The sequence below is a fragment of the Trachymyrmex cornetzi genome, unplaced genomic scaffold, assembly GCF_001594075.2.
Source record: "Trachymyrmex cornetzi isolate Tcor2-1 unplaced genomic scaffold, Tcor1.1 scaffold47, whole genome shotgun sequence".
In the NCBI taxonomy this organism is placed as follows: Eukaryota; Metazoa; Arthropoda; class Insecta; order Hymenoptera; family Formicidae; genus Trachymyrmex; species Trachymyrmex cornetzi.
This window is the reverse complement of record NW_017299509.1, coordinates 2,033,876-2,051,794: the sequence shown is the minus strand read 5'-3', so window position 1 is coordinate 2,051,794 and position 17,919 is coordinate 2,033,876. Positions and strand designations below refer to the sequence as shown.

Genomic DNA, 17,919 nt, shown 5'->3' with positions numbered 1-17,919 from the left:
TATCCGAGCGCCCGCACCGCGATCGACTGATGAGACGAACACGTCCCGCGCGCTTATTTCTTGCCTCACGCATAGGCGAGCGAGCGCGCTCACTCACGCTGCGTGTCGCACGAATCGTCGTGCGGCCGGCGGAGATAAGCGGTATGACTTTTCGTAGGCGATCGATTCGCGTCTTCGAGTGCTTTTACGTGAAATTGAGAAGAAAGCGCGTCATACTTTATTTATTACCGCCAAGTGCGTTTTCGACACGAGAAACACGAGCGATTACAATGTTATTATTGGTTCAATTGTTATTAGTTTTGAATAAATTTATATTGCATTTTTTTAATAACTTTATATCTTGTGCTTGTTTACTGTATTACTTCAATTTTGTTTCATTATTGTAATTCTTTTATTTTAATAAGATTGACACCGGAAGATATAATTTGTAGTAAATGTAACATCCAGTTTGCCCACCTCTCGATTTACAAAAAGAAATCAAAATTTGAAAAATAGAACTTATTTCTCTTTTGGAATCCCAGGGAAAAAATGTTATACATGTGGATATATTTTATATAAAATATGACAATTTTTTATATAATTATGTATGAAACATTTATTCCTAAGATCTTATCCAACGATAAAAATTGTTTTTGCGATAGAGAAAAAACATTCAAATACATAGTGCGAATAAAAATGCAACATACGAGTGCGATAAGCAATGAACTTTTCTAAATTCATAGAATTGTAAAATACGCGCTTTCTTCTTTTCAATTTCATTCGAGTAAAATTATTCGAATGCGTCAATCGATGCCGCGGAAAAGTCATATCTAATTTATCTTTGCCATACGACGATTCATACGACACGCAGCGTACTACAATTAAGACTAACTAGGAAGTTTATTGCTTATCTCGTTTGTGTATCATATCTTTACTATTACACCTTGTACTTGGATATTTTTTTATAAAAAAATCTTTATCGCAATAACAATTTTTATCGTGTACCTAATAATAAATTATTATATGTACCTAATAATTTTCCAGTGTACTAATGCGATTATTAGTATATTTTATAATTATTTTAGAATTAATATATTTTAAAGAGTAAATTTGAATATAAAATATGCAAACGTGCGTTACAGATAAATATTTGGAGTGATGAGATAGATATTTATCGATACGAAATTTTTTCCAGCAATAACCAAGTTAAATATCTAAATAAAAATATAATAATAGTGTAAATTTCTTTTTTAAATCTTGAATTTTTGTAATAAAGGGGCACTGGACGTTATATTTACTGTAAATGTTTTGGTCAATCTTATTAAAGTAAGAAAGTGTAAATGTTATTAGTACATTTTTACATTTGAAAAAAAAAACGATATCTATATCAACAAGATCAAGATGTAAATATAATTTTGTCATACTTTCATTTGGTATCGATAACATTTTATTTAATAAAGCGATAATCATCGCGGAAGATATCACATTATTTGTGAGAAAGCTGCACAGCTGTAATTTGCCGTTACATCAACTATAATTTAAAATAATTCAGGTGTGGTGAGTAAATGCTTTTCAATACCGAGTAGCTCTCGGTGAACAATGTGGGCGTTTACAAATTTGCATATAAAATCAACTTATTTTAAAATTAATTTTCATATCGTTACACCTCAAGGTAACAATCGACGGGAAAACTATCTATAACCGTCTTAATGATGCAGATAAATCAGACGCTTATATAAAGAGTAAAAGGAGGAACGTATATAAAATGATTTATAAAAATAAACGTAGCACATATTAAACAGCATCGCAATGGAAACTCGTAAATATTTGGCCAATATCTGCGAGCACATAAATTAATTGAATTCGCTAAAGTCTATATTGATAAAGTAAATTGATAAAATAACGCAATATCCAATTTTCTTAACATTTTGCGTCAAATGGCGAAGAGTGTACATAGTGCATAATTGCATTTACCCATTAGATGCAGTTGTTTTCATCTGTGCAAAATTTTCTATGCAAATTTAAAATTTACTTCTCATAAAATTATTTTTTTTTATTCAATGATTACTTGTATAATGTGAACTAATTTTATTTTGAACCGCTTACATATATTTTCATACACTTTCATGTATCGAAATTCCAACGACAAATAAACCTGTATAATAGACTAAAAAATATACATAAATTAAGTATTTGTAACATATTCCTTTATTCATAAATTAACTGATTATAAAAAAAATTAATTTATATAATTCACGTCTTTATTCCTCCTCACAAAATACGTTTATATAAATATATAAATTTAGAATGGCCGCGTCTTTGTGTCAAAATGATAGAAAGTTTGCGATATTTTATCATTACATCTATTGACTCTTGAGAATCACCAACATAACAGAGACATCTGTACAATAATTTAAGATTTTGAATGTAATAAGTATTGGTAGGTATTCGTAGGTATGCTGATGAGGTTACATCTCTCGCGTGCAGATGGCGCTAGTTAATCCATGTCGTCGCATCGATAGATTTGAAATGCCGCGGCCGCGTTCTCGATCAGTTGACAAACGTGTGGTAATAAACGTATGGAAATACACTTGAGTCGGTCGATTTGTTCACATCTTTCGCGATTATTTCTGTGAATATCGCGCGGAATAAACAATCGCGAATCGCCGTTCGGCCGTTTGTCACGTACATACCTTCGTCAATCGTCAATTGCGGTGTGCGCTAATATCGCAGTTTTACTAAACGTCGCGTACCGTTTCGGCTTGAAGAATCGCCATGATGCTTTGACAAAATTTGAATTCGAGACTAATTACTGAGTCGCGTTGCATCTGATAGAGCGTTTTCTCATTGCTCAGTATTTTTGACGAAACGTTGATACACAGAAATATATCTTGCTATAGTTGCTCAGAAAAAAACAATCGCGAGTATTCGTAATATTTTTCGCGATGTTACACGTTCGACTTAGGGCGCATTCCACTTAAAGGCCATGGCACATAAAAAAACTTAAAGCGTAAGACTTAAGCAGTAACGAAATCAACATGTTGATTGGTCGATTCGCTTACTGCTTAAGTCTTACGTCTTAAGTTTTTTTATGTGCCATGGCCTTTACGTTTGCAACGTTCGCGAGCATCATTTGTTCTTGTGCGCGTATTATAATTTCGGTATTGATATCTGTGATCGGTGTCTATATCTTCTCTGGAATTGATTGAGATGGTCTTCCGCCTGTTGTTTCTTTTACTGGAGTAACAAAGATGCAGCTATTATCAAGTATGTATCTATAATATTACATATAGAATAATGTATATATTATATAGGATAGAGCGGAGTTTTCTTGTTCATTTCTTGCTGTAATGTATATATGTTTTTGAATAGAATGCATGGAATATTTAAAGGTTGTGCTGTGCTCTTAAGGAGCAACCATGATTGTATAATGTAATTGTAAGCACGTGCAAAGAAATATTATTTTTCGTCGTAAATATTCACATGAGTTTAAAGTTAGAAGTAACAAAATAACCCCGCCCTATATATTTCGCAACTCTTTCGAGTATATATATATATATATATATATATATATATATATACACTTTTAGTTGAAACTTACCTGTTATACGTAACTATATCAAAAGTTTTAATTAAAAAATAAAATATAATTATTTTTGTTTTCCAAAACTCTCATATTAATATTAAAGTTATTACTTATAATTAATTTAAAGTTGTAACTGTTAAACGCATAATTTTCTATTTTTAATGGAATTGAAGAAACATTATTTATTATAATTATAATATTTTTTAAATAATATTTTGTTTAAATTTGAGTCAAATATATTTACTAACTTTTTCTACATTATCAACAATCGAGTCTAAGAAGTTTTATTTATTTAACACTGAATTTTCAATGATCGGTATTTTGCCAATGCCATGAGATAACTACGGAAGGTAAATTAGAAGAAAACTTTATAAATAAAAGAAATGTGATAATGGTAATTATAATATTATATTATATCAAATAATTAAAAAATTTCAAGCACAATTATAGTGTAATAATTAATAATTCAAAGCATAGAAGTAGATTTTGGAAAATGTGTAAATATTAATTAAACTATTATAATTAAAAAAATGTTATTTACAATTTATATTAATATGATGAAAAACAATAAATATTTGTACATATATTATTATTTACTATATATTATCATTCATAGGTAACAAATCAGAAATTTATTTTATTATCGATTAAAGACATACGTAGAGCAACAAAATTGTTATTATATATTATTATTTTCAACATTTGAGACATTTTGTAAATCATAATGTGGTATTTTTTATTGTCTCACCTTTTTTTAACAATCTAATCTTTTATTAAAATTTATAATATTATTTTGTCAATAATATTTCAATAGTTGATAATTTGTAGTATTATTAAAATTAGAAAGGACCTTATATATATGAATATATTATCTAAGAGAACCCTTTAAACGTATGTATAATAACATTGCTTTTAAAACATTTCGAAATAAGTAAAGAAAATGTTTATGTGTAATATTTGTGATCAAAGCTGTATTTAATGCTACCATTTTATAGAATGTTTCTCTGATTGCTAATTATACTCGTATCTTGTTCACTTATTATCTTTAATGGATATATATTTAAATACGAGGAAAAAGAATAATTCGTGGAAACAAATGATTAGAATTATTTTTTTCCGACGTTATTATTTAACAAAATTATCTAAATAGTGTACATAATACAATTATCAAATAGTATACACGATACAATAAACAAATGGTAAAACATTTACGTAGTGCATAGTTACATAAGTTTATTTGATTCCTGATGAGCGATGATTACCAAATTTTGTTAAACTGGTTTCTTCTTCAATGCATATTACTGACTAGTCAAAAGATGCGATCATATTATAATACGAGAGAAGAAAGTATTATATATTTCGTTGCTACTTTGACACCTCCAGGAAAGAATGTCTTGCGATATTGTTTGCTTCATTCTATAATCAAGAAAAATACATATTTGGACATTACAATCAATTTACTTCAATTTATGCAACAGTAATTACAAAATATTTTTTTCTCAAACATTTTTTAAATATTTTTATATTATTATATTATATGCAGAGTAGAATATTCTTCAAAATAAAAAATAAGAAAAGAATAAAAATGTGTTTATCCAGAAATGTTATGGGATGTACTTACCTCCTGCAAGGAAGTCACTAAAATCTTTCTACATCCTCCGTTACGAGCGGGCCTATAACCTGGCGGACATTTCGGCGGTACCCGGTTTCTTGAGGGGAAAGTCAGTGGCCATCCCTCGCACGCAAATACTAACATTATCGTCGCGAGAATCAGTAGAATCAAACGGGCGGGTGCCATTATTATGGACGATATTGGATTTCCTGATCACTTTCTCAAATTTCAAATTAGGAAGACGAAATCAGACAGATTGGCGTCAAGTTTCTCTTCTTTTCCTCACGTACGCGCTTGCAACATCAATATGCTAATAACTGGCTGCTACAACGATAGCGCATGTATTTATATACAACTTAGGCTCATCAGTGCGGTTTTCCGTCTCCGTCATAGTTAATTAGTGGTCAAAATCATATCCTGATTACTTACGTAAGAGCGTTAACTTGAAACTTCCGCGCGATAACAAATTATTGTAAATGATTGTGTACGCTATGCACATTCTGGATTTTACGCGCACATTACCAATAAATCTTTTATTATGACTCAGCGAAAATGTAGGCGATAGAAAAAACTATAATACAAGTCTGTTTAAAGTACTTTATTCGTCTTACTCATGTTGTGATATTTATAGGTATATAACAGTTTTACACACACATATTCACGCGTATATCTGTCTATACATGAATATTTTAATTTTATTTATCTTATACATTTTTTATTTAAGAAAAAGGAATTATGTAAATAATTACATCATTTATATACATATATTTCATTAATAATCTTCTATATATTTGTGTGCGTGTGTGTTCACAGAAAGAAACATAACTAATTTAATTTGATTTCACGAATATAATAAAATATTCTATTTATTCCTTAATTTAAGTATATAAAAATTTAATACTCTATATTCTCTTTGAATTTAATTGTTGTCATGTTTAATATAAAATCATAGCCTATTTCTTGTGTAGGGATAAACATACTTGACAAAATAATTTAGTTTGTAGTCTATACATCTTAATTGCATTTCGAATGAAATTTACGATTGCCAATTCGATTCGATGAACTGGTATAGATCTTACATAAATCATTAATTAATTAAATACATATCTCTCTCTCTCTCTCTAATTTTCTATAATTTTCATAGACCTACAGAGATGCCAATTAGATATTTATTCCCAATAATTAGAATAATATTCTTGTTTCCTTTTTAATCCTGTTAATCATTCTCTTTCCCGGGGATGTTTTCTTTCATAAACAGGAGTGGTTCAACTGTCTATAAAGAATCTGCAACAAAAACCACGATCTTGTTTATTTTGATTTGTTTTACGCAGAGTTTTACATATAAATTTTACACATCTCTCTATGGTTGGAAGTAAGAGCTATACGATGTATACGGAAATAGAGTGGCCGCTATAAATAAAGATCTGGCAAGTTATTGCATATTTAAGTTTGACGTGAGTACGAAAGGGATCGATACGAGGTGACGATTGTGTGCGCATTTGATAGACGAGTAGGCTGGAATAGTTGATGAGTTGTACCAACTTCCGGCAAAAAGAAAATCAACCTCAAAGCGTTACACTTCGTCAGAATAAGTTTACGTCATGCTATAATCAACTAGGCATAAATGTGAACGCGTTTGACGTCAGCATCGTAGGTCGTTATATACTGTGTAACAGTATTTATAAAAATATTATTACTTGCTTATTTATTTATATATTTATTTATAATATGCGCTGACAATAAGTCTTTATTGAACACTTATTTGAATTAATTTTGCAATAAAAATCTTTATTGAAAAGATACACTTATAAACATAAGCGCAATAGACTTTGGAGTAATAACTTCAAAAAGTGAAACATCAACAATATAGTGCTGTTTATAAATTTACACAGAAAAGATGGTTTTGTTGAATTATGTAGAAATTTAGTTAGATATAGATTTGAAGATAATTTTGTTTGGACCTTAAAAATAATTATGTAGGATTGGTTGCTAGAATGTTAAAACTTTTTGTTACATATTAATGTTTAAGCGTTTTACATAATTATTTTAATAGTCCAACAAATTATTTTCAGCTCTATAGTTATAATGAAATTTTTAGTATATTAGCGAAACTATTCCTTTTGAGTAGACCCTAATATAAATTAAATAATAAATAACATAATAAATAGAAAAGTTACACGATAGTAAGTAGACATTTCAGATTGTACGATTAATGATAGAAATAATATATTGTTTATGTCGTTGCAAATGTGCGACGCAGTAATTGATGCTTTACTTGTAATGAAGAGAGTTTCTGCTCCTTAAAAAGTCCCTTACCTAAAAGACGTTTCGACAGCGATTTCCAACTTTGACCTTGTCCGGTGGACATTGTATAGGAACATTAATTATTGATCCAGCTTCGATTTTGTAACTATCGAAACGCATAAAACGCTTTTCTTCTCGCGAGGCGCTCTTGTTGGTCGCGTGCGTACTCGACGTTAGGATGAAAAATAACACTAACACGAACGTTACAGCCAATAAAAGCTTCATAGTTGCGTATGACTGTAGTATACAGTGTGCAATCAACGACTGAAGCCTGTCCAGATCTCGCCTCTCAGTAACTTATCCTGCGCTCGCGTCGCGTCGTTTTCAATCTGTTGGAATTAATCGCATATTTGCGTGATTCTCATGGATAAATTTTTTCTTGACTGTAATCACCTTTTCAAGAATTTAAATGAATATATCATTCGAGATATCTCACGCAATACGTAATCACGCGTATAATCTTTACATACCTCGAAGAGGCGTCAGGCGATTACCGATAGCAAATTGCTGATGTAGACAGTTATCCTCGAATAAAATGCAACAATCACATTACAAATAACGACACTTTGTTGCGTACGAGTGCTTATGCTTCAAAAATACGTGGCTCAAAATAGTTATCTCTGTTTATCTAATGATAAAGTTCGTTAATCACGACACGAAGCGTTTCGTTTTAAATTTTATCGGGCGGATGATGCTTCATCGCGTTGGAACGCGAGAGATACGAAGCTTATTGTTAGATTCGACACGTCTCGACTCTGACTCGTATCTTGCATTTTTCACAAGAAAATCATCCGCTGAGGAGTGAACGCGATTGAGAACCGGCGACGATTGATCTCTATTCTCTGTCTGCCACCGCCGTCGTCGCTGCCTTCTCGAAATGAACACAAACAAACTACTAGGAAACGGACGAGCGGGTTAATTAAAATCGACCTTGTACGCAAACCGGCTTTATCCGCGACGAGAAGACGACAGTCGGGGGCCTTATCAGCCCGGCGTGTCCAGAATTTTTCATCGATTCGAGATTGCGATATCAAGAATTGCATGATGAAATCTTGAACTTTACTTGAACACGAGTCACCGATATATAAAATTGATCTGCTGAAAGTACGTGTAGCGAGGTTAATGGCCCGTTTGTTGAACGATTCTACGAAATTAGTTTAAAAAATAATATACAGTGTTTCTCTGTATGTATAATAAGAAAGATGTACAAAACTACAAATTCATGCATTAGATTCAAATTATTGATTTTAAAAGAGATGTATTAAGCGCAAAAGTTTGTTTTGCTGCATCTATGAGCATTCTTGATAAAACTCGATGGAACTTTCGATGTTAATGATGAATCATTTTTATTGCTGAACACGATTATCATGCGCGATAATATACCCTAATTTTTAATTTAAACTTGTTTTTCTCCAGAACTAATTAATTTAAAAAATGTACTATAAACAGAAAGAATAAAATTAAATAATCATTAATAAAGTGCCTAATATTTTGGTCAAGGCTGTATCTTAACGGATAGCGAAAAAATAAATAATCAGATTCCGTAGGAAGTAATTAGAATCCATATCGTATAAAATATTAGATATTGGTTCGTATGGTAGTATACAAAGAAAGAACGGTTTTGCTAAAGTATCTAAAAAGTTAACTATATGGATGAAAATTATTTTGTTAGTCTATCAAAATAATCATGTAAGACGCTTAAATTGATTACTAGAAAAAACTTTCATAGCATCACTTATCAGTCCGGATTTATAATAGGTGTTTTAACTTTAAGTCGTAAGAAATTGGCCAATTACAGTCAAATGCGAGGAGAATAATTGATTATAATTCATCCATTTTTATGGCTTAAGGCTTAAAAATCTATTGTAGATCCGGGTTTATGCTTGAACATTCTGTATACCTGATCGTTTTATAATAGTCTAATAATATTATTTTCAGATCCGTATCAAACTAAATTTTTAGATACTTCGACAAAATCTTTCTTTCTGTTTAGCATTTAAAAGGAATGTACCTTGAGTATTTATCAAAATAAGCTTCACCACACTTGTCTACATTTGCCACGCCGATCGGCTTCATGACCCGGTTCACAGTGGACTTTCCTTCGTGGTACGAATATTATTCTTCCTTGTACCGTGACCTCCGGGGATGCCATTGATGTAGCGCTGCCATTTCCGTTAACATTTAAAACTTCCGAGGTGTTTTGCGGTCGTATCAATTTGTCGATTGACATCGCGATGTTCGAGAAGGACCAACATTCGCCGAGGCTCACAGAGAGGATCACGAGTACAAGAATCGTGTAAAATGTACGCATCCTTCTCAACTAATACCGGGCGACTAACAACTGTGCCATGCACGGTGTGTAACCCCGCTTAAACATTAACGGTCGTAGCTCGATAACCTGATGACACTGATGATTCCAAGAGAGAAGCGCGTTTCTTTCACTATTGAGAAAAATTTCAGAGTTAGTATTAAATTCGAATGTTCGGCGTATCGTAATTGCACGGTAATTTTGTCGTCAAGTTCTATCAGAAATCGTGTACTAAGTGGAAGTCGTGCATAGCTGTGACGGTATGAAAACTAGGCGTTGCTTTTATATTTCAGAAGTGGCGAAGTCGAGTGTATACTCGAGTATAGTCGAGTTCTATTTTGTCGCGAGTGTTTTCGATAACCTTTGATGTGACACTTTTTATAGTAATAAAATCATCTCTAATGCTGAACACAATATTATTGTAAGGGTGAGATATATAATCTAAATGTCGCAATTATAACAATTTTTCTTACGTTAATTTAATACGTCGCAAATGTAACAACATACCAATCGCTTGAATAGTAGTTTACAAAATCACTCGAATTATCGAACAAGTGTTGAAGTCCGATGTAATCCATAGAACAGTACAGAAGCAAGTGGTCATATGACAATGAGATCATTGTGAAATGACTGGCAGTCAGATAAAAAAATCAAGCACTATATGAAATTAACCGAACGTCAAAAAAACAAACGATATGTGTACAGCAAATTTAATAAATTAGTGAATCAATAAATTATAACTTACGTATGTAAAAATGGCCGGACACAATTAATGACCACATCAGGACGAACGTTAAGACAACAGTGATAGTGCAAAGTTCTAATTGTAAGAATTAGAAAAAAAATGAAGAGCTAGTTGCATCGAGATTAAAATTAAACTTTGTTGGTAGAAACGGACATTAATCGCTAGATTAATCTTTTATTATAATTCTTCGTTTAAAGTTAAAATATTATTTCAGTTAATTCATGTGAATAATTAAATTTATAATCTATATAATTACGGAAAGCTGGTTGGTATTTCTGAATTATTTTACGTCACAATTTCCATAGATAATTTTTACAACTTTTGTTTTTTTACAATTTTATTATCGTAATTATATTCCAAGGAGCAAGCTGACATTACTTGTCATTATTTCGACGTCAAAAGAACATTAAACGTCATTTTGATGACATACTGACGATAGCCTGAAATGATGTCAGCCTATTATTTGAGTATAGGAAGTTTGTTTCAGAAAAAATCTGTTTGCAATATTATAAACATTACGAGAGAGACAGAGTACATAAGTGAAAGAATTTTAAAAAATCAGAACGATATCAAAGTATATAATGTGTTAAACGAAATATTTGTCGGGAAATATTTTTATATTTTTAAGTAATTATCGATAATTTTTTTATTAGATATTGTCATTGTTAGTTAACGTGACATTGCAGGCTCATTAACGCAGCAAAGTGTCCGTTAAAATTTTCGTTTTAATAAAATTCAAGCTCTTCGTGGAATGCAAAGCGAACCGACTTATAACCGAGATTGCTCGCTAACGTCATACAGATTACTTTATCGGAGTATATGGGAGCACGTTTCATAGTCGTTAGAATTTCCATCACGTCCCTCGTTTGATGTATACGAGTCATCTATTTAAACGAGGATATGTGTATTAATATGTCAATTTGTGCAAATCTTCACAAGATCGACATGGTAATAATATTATTAATACGTCTCTTTGAAATGTTATTTTTCATACAAAGGTCATAAAATAATTTTTAATAGCTTTTTGTTCAATCATATAATTATTACAAGGAAGAAAACATTTTATTTATAAAATTTTATAATTATCATAAATATTGTCTTCTTATATCTTTGAAAATATTTAACAAACTTGATTTAGTTTTATAAACTTACGAATTTGTTAATCGATAATTAGTTCGGATTTCTTGGAGATCTTTCAAATATATATTTGTCTACTACAATACGAAAAATATGACGTAATCGCAAAAAATATCGTGTTTATCATCCTATAACGTATAGCTTGCAAATGAGAGAATGCTTATTGTTAGATTTTACTTCTACCGATTTAAAACAGTTGGTGGCGCCATCCATTGCTGCAGATAGAAAGATCAAAATGGATGCAGCATAATGCCGCAGGTGGATAATAACCAGAGTTATTCGTTTATACGTAAAATATAATGATCTATATTTATGTGTATACAATATAAAAACTGTATAAACTGTATTTTATATGCTATCTGTGTAAACAGTCTATAGATATTAAAGCTTATGTCTTTGTCGTTGCAATAGATTGTACTATTATAGACGAGCTTCGTATATCGCTTCCATATTTGTATTTATCGATACATAAAGTCAGATATATTTGCACAATTTTATGATAATAAATTCTATAGTATTTTAATAAATCGTTTACTTTCGAGATAAAAAAGTTATTGAATTATATTGAGAAGTGATACCGAAATGTTGATTTATTTAAAAAATTCTAATTTTATATATCGTGTATATTTTTTAGTTATCAAAAAAGATTATGTATTTAGCGTTATATTAATTAATTGTTTGTAACACCATGGAACTTGAAAGTTACGTATCAAGATGTCCACTAAGTCTCAATGATTTAATCCATGCTTTTCATGTACAGCTTCTGTAATTATTTTTTATAAGTAAAAAATTCCGGTTTTAGAGACTTAACAAGGAAATGGCACGATAAACGAGCTTATCCTTGGCACGCCTCACCGGGTGTCTTTTGAGTCGATCCCGCACTCGATCAATGACAGTTTCACCCTGCGGGTATGGGCGTCGATAATGCTTTTACGTGCGGATCATGTAGACACGATTTCTCACACGTACGCATCACTTTCCGTCACGGTTCGCCCCCAAACACGAAATTTGACGCGTGTTCATATTTTTCACGTAATTTTCTCATATCTCAGGTCGCGTGTACGATTAAAGGGCGCGTACATCGAAGTGTCTTGGACAGGCGCCAGAAACTTTCGTTACACAATCAAACAACATGAAAATTGCTCTACCGCTTTTCTACTGTATGCGTCGGATATGTTCTTGAAGTCGAAGTGGATCTTTGTAGACGCTTTGTATATCGATTGCCGGATGATAAGAGCATATGCGTGCTGCGAATTTCCGGCAAAGGATCCCAGCGTTTTCTCTTCCACATTCGCAAGATGGGTTCCCACGAGCGAAGTCGAGCACACGGTCTAGAAAGGCAATAACCAAAGATGATTAAGATATAGTCATTTTGTTCCTCGCTTCCCTGCTCACCGCGACGCGGCGGTCCGGCTTGTCGTGCCGACACGAATGCAAACGCGGCATGGTCGCTAAACGTACAATTATTGCTTATTGGTACCCTCAATTCGGAAGATAATTCTTTCCTCTTTCTCGCATTAGAGTCACGGGCCGATCCAGCTGTTCGAAACGCCACGTCGGTGAAAGGATTACGCTCTGTCCTTTTATGTGCGACCATTTTTCATGTGCGCATGACAAAGGTGCTGGAAAATTTGTGTTAAATTTTACATATTTCATGTGTCCCAAACAGGGGACACTCAAATTTTTATGTTAGAATGCGACATTAACATAATGTAAAAATTATAATATTAAACAATGTAACACTTTGACATACAATTTTGAAACGTTGTGGAAGCATATTTCTTTAGTAAAATTAATATGTTAAATTAAATTAATACATATACCCATTCATCTTTTTTTCATTTGTCTTAGAATTTATATTTTAAAACTACATTATTTTTATTTGTTCAGTTATTCATAAATTGTGTTATTTTTTTATTTTAACACTAAGAAATATTAAACCTCAATTTAATACAAAGTGTATTCAAATAACATAATCACGTTATGTTAAAAATTCAATATATAAATTTTAACAAGGCTCGATTTCAACACAAATACAAAATGTTTATTACTTGTAACATATTCTTATGCTAAATTAACACAAAAATTTGGATAGACACATTTGGGACACGTAAAAAAAAACGTGTTAAATACAATATAAAATATTTCTCTAAACTTTAAATCGATAAACTAAGTCATGTATTTAAACATTTTCTTCTTTATTTTACGATGAAATAATATTCCAAAATTATAGCAGCAATTTTACAAGAAGTAATGACATTCTATCGATTAAATATTTATCGAGTAAAATATTCAAATAAGACCAGATTCTAAGATTATTGAAATATTACGGAATATCTAGTTAGCTTGAAACCTTCTCGCACGGTTTATATGCAAAATAACGGCGTGTATATCGATCCCTTCCGTTCTAAGTTTGCCTCTCAGCCACGTGATGTGCCGAGCGTAGGAACTACGTCGATCCTAAGCACGATTAATACCAGGATGACCATTATTGCGAGTTTAAAGGGTGGTTGAAGAACGGTGTTCAGCGATACTCGGTAAACCATCGTGTGATCCGTATACAGCGAGCAATTTATTCGCGACTTTAATGATACGGGTAGCGACATCCCAGAACATCCCGATACGCTCGACTGACTCGACAAGAAAATTAATGCGCGACGTAATCCAACCATAACACCGTAGTGTTAAGCGATATACCGAAACTGCTTTACACGTTCGTTCGAGAATCTTTATGGTTCGTCACAACGTGACGGTTGTCAATAACAGAATTAGCATCTTTTTTCCTTATCAGAGAATAATCAAACACATTGCAATTAACTCTATGATTATTGTCTTGCAACATCTCGTATTATCAAATTTATATACAGCGAATAAAAGAAGATAACAAAGAATAAACGTCATATGTATAAAGCAACATCTGTCATGCAATCGTACATTTGTTCAAATAATATACAGAAAGTATAAAAATACTTTCCTAAAATATCTAAAAATTTAGGTAAGTACAGATTTAAAAATAACTTTATTGGACCATTAAAATAATTATGTAAGAAAATTCAAGCACGATGAGCAATTATAATTTAGAAAGACCGACGAGAATAAATTGATTAAAAGAAATAATTCTATTTTCAGTCAAAGCGGATGTTACTGTTTAATAACACTAATATGAAATAATACAAATATAAATTTGTAAAAATTTGCAAAAATTGATGATTAATCTAATTTAAGGTATTAATATTTCAATTCCAGTTTGTAATTGCGTTTCAAGTCCGACAAATCAAATCGGCACGTTTACAAAACTAAAAAAACATATTTTCAAAAATTTGCATATTATTATTAAATACTACAATTCGCTTTAATAAAAAATACGATTATTTTAAATGATGAGCAATGCTGGAGAAAATTTTGACAATCTAGGAATCAGCTTGAGCGTCCTATATAATTGTTTTGATAGAATGATTTCGATAAAATTACTTTTAGGTCTGTAGATATTGTATTTTAGGTATATTTTATAATAGTAGCAAACTTCTCTACCTGTAAAATATCCTTTGTACGGCGCGGCGAGGCGAACGTAAAAGAAAAACTGCCAAAAAAGAAAAGGATCATGAATCGATTTGAAGCGTTGGGAAATTCCGCGTGCCGCGGAGTCGCGTGTGCTCGCACACGCGTGCACACGAGGGTCGGCCGTACGGAGTATAAGGAGTTACGGATGGACGGACAGGCGAGGCAAGGGGGCGGGCAGGTAGGATCGATTTAAAAAGTAAATGACTGACGGACTAAGGTCGCCTACCAGGCAATTCCAGTAGCGGGCAATTGCGTGCAAGAAATTACTTGCCAATGTTGAGTGGCACGCAAAGCTCGGAGCGAACGCAAACGCTGAAGGATGGCATGGCGGCGATGTAACGTCGGCCACCGCCGCCGCCTTCTCTTCTTCTTCTTCTTCTTCTTCTTCTCGTCTTCGTCTTCCTTCAAACCTCGACGATCCCGTCACCGTGCATGCGAACCTGTCGACCGCGAACGAGCCATACGACTCCTCTCGAATTCGTGCTCGCTTCTTGGACACCGGTCGAATCCTCCGGAGATCGACGTCACGCGGTGTCTAAATCCCATGCTTCTTTTTAGCGTTTCCCTCGGAACTCGTTGATATAATCGTTCGGTCGCACAGTGGTGCCTAAGAGAGATTTTGCGGGCAAAACATCGCATTTTTTTAACCATTACAGAAAATTAACTAAAAAATATACATAAGACATCTTATGATTTATATTTACATAACGCAAACTTTTACTTCCACATGTCGGTGTATTTTTTCTTTCCTTTCCTGTTATTTCGAATATTTAAATTGATGCGAGGAAATAATTTATAATTGAGTGAAATTGTTGAAATCCCCCAAAAAACTATATTTATGTAGTTAATGTACGATTTATATAATTATTTTGGAATTTGTGTTGTTTCAGAATTATAATTTATGTAATTATGTGTTCATGGAATTAAAATACTTCAATAATTTATATTACTCCTCCCACAAAAAGTTTGTGTTTATTAGTACTCGTAAATCTATTCAACTTTAGTTGCAATAACTGTAAATAGCTTACTCAACTGTGTTACGTTAATTCCACATACAAAACTTACATAGTTGTCACCCATATAATTGCTACCACTATGTGTCTTTTGCTCCAAGTGTAATTATATTGCACGTATTTAGTACGAAATAATTTAAAAGTAATTTTAAAAATAATACCTAATAATATTTGAAATTTCTCAATTTTATTATATAAAGATAATTAAAAAATTTCAGGTTTTGCCTGCCTTGACACCACTGTGAGTTATCTCGAAATCGCGCAGCTTCCCAGAAGGCATCCAGTCCGTGAGTAGATATTATGTTAATTCGCTAAGTGGGTTCAAATGTATATTTTCGAAACTATTGTCCTATTCTTCGTGTTTCCATTCCGTGTTCTTGTTGGTATTTGAGTTATTCGATTAGAATAACCTAGCGAATTGTGCATCGGTTATCCATATTCTTCGTCCATAATGGCGGCGCGCGGCGCCCGTACGGTGGCGAACATCTCCTTTGCTACTGTTTCACGGGATCTGCCTCCGCGTATGCCTCTTCACGGTTCGATGAATCTCTTCGCTCTTCTCAGAACTTTAAAATATTAGTTGCCTTCGGTATTATGACGTCAAGTTTCTCGATCCACTCTGGAATTCGAATTATGCTCGGGTGATGGCTTCTCGTGTGCCAGAAATACGAAACACGCGATGAGGGTGTGTCATAACGAACGGACCGTGTTTCGCGACTGTCTCGGATTGTTGCACAATCAAACAATTAATAAATTTAACGAGGTCCAGATAAACATGGGACGCGCAAATGCGGGATTATGATCTCCGCGGACACGACGAAGAAAGTTGTTGGCAGAAACGACGTCGTAAAATTAGGCGACAGGACGACAGACATGCGAGACGCAACATTATACGCAGCCTCATAAAATTAGTCCGATATCGGCCGACAGATAATTCCTCGGTTACGACAAATTTTATGCCGGGCAATCAGCAACCGCGGGTAGTTTCACACCGTAAGGCCCCGCCTTGGGAAACAAAGTGCTCGGTGTTTGCACGACGGCAATGCGGCACCGAAAAGAAAAGTTTATAACAGCTCTTATCAGACTTTGGTCCTGCCTCTCGCGCAATTTCGCGCACACGTGTATAACGAACGATGATTTAAGGAGTTTATGGTGCCAAAGAGAAGAAATACTTTCGGAAGCGAAACGTCTCTCGTTTTCCAAACAGATTGCCTCGTCACTGGAAAAAAAAACAAATTCCAAAGAAAAGCAATTTATGTTAAATCGAATACATTCTACGCGTCCCGATCCATTCAAATTTTTGTTTAATTTATGTAGTATTTATATATATATAGATTTAATATTATATACGTATGAATATGTTACGAAACAACGCAAATATTATGTACAAAATTAACACAAAAAACATAATACTAACACAATTTTTTAGCAAATTGAGAGGGAGCATATTACTCAAAATTAACATTTATAATAACACGGTTTAGTAAATTTAACATTTATAATATGTTTAATTAACATATTTTATTTATTTTAAAACGTTTTAAAATACATTATTTTTGTGTTATTTTAATAAAAAAAAGAATGTTGAACGTCAATTTAACCCAGAATATTCAAACAATACAATCAAATTATGTTAAATTAACACCAGGAGAGATGTTGAAAATTCAATACAAA

At 32.6% G+C, this 17,919-nt stretch overlaps 1 long non-coding RNA gene across 1 annotated transcript; it reads right to left on the bottom strand.

Moving 5' to 3' along the window:
* Positions 1–6,091: 6,091 nt before the first annotated feature.
* Positions 6,092–10,353, bottom strand: LOC108764999 (uncharacterized). The gene is made up of 3 exons (XR_001940299.1): positions 10,297–10,353; positions 9,493–9,922; positions 6,092–6,461 (listed from the first exon to the last, which is right to left on the bottom strand). It is a non-coding gene; the product is annotated as an uncharacterized LOC108764999 (long non-coding RNA).
* Between the last annotated feature and the right edge of the window lie 7,566 nt (positions 10,354–17,919).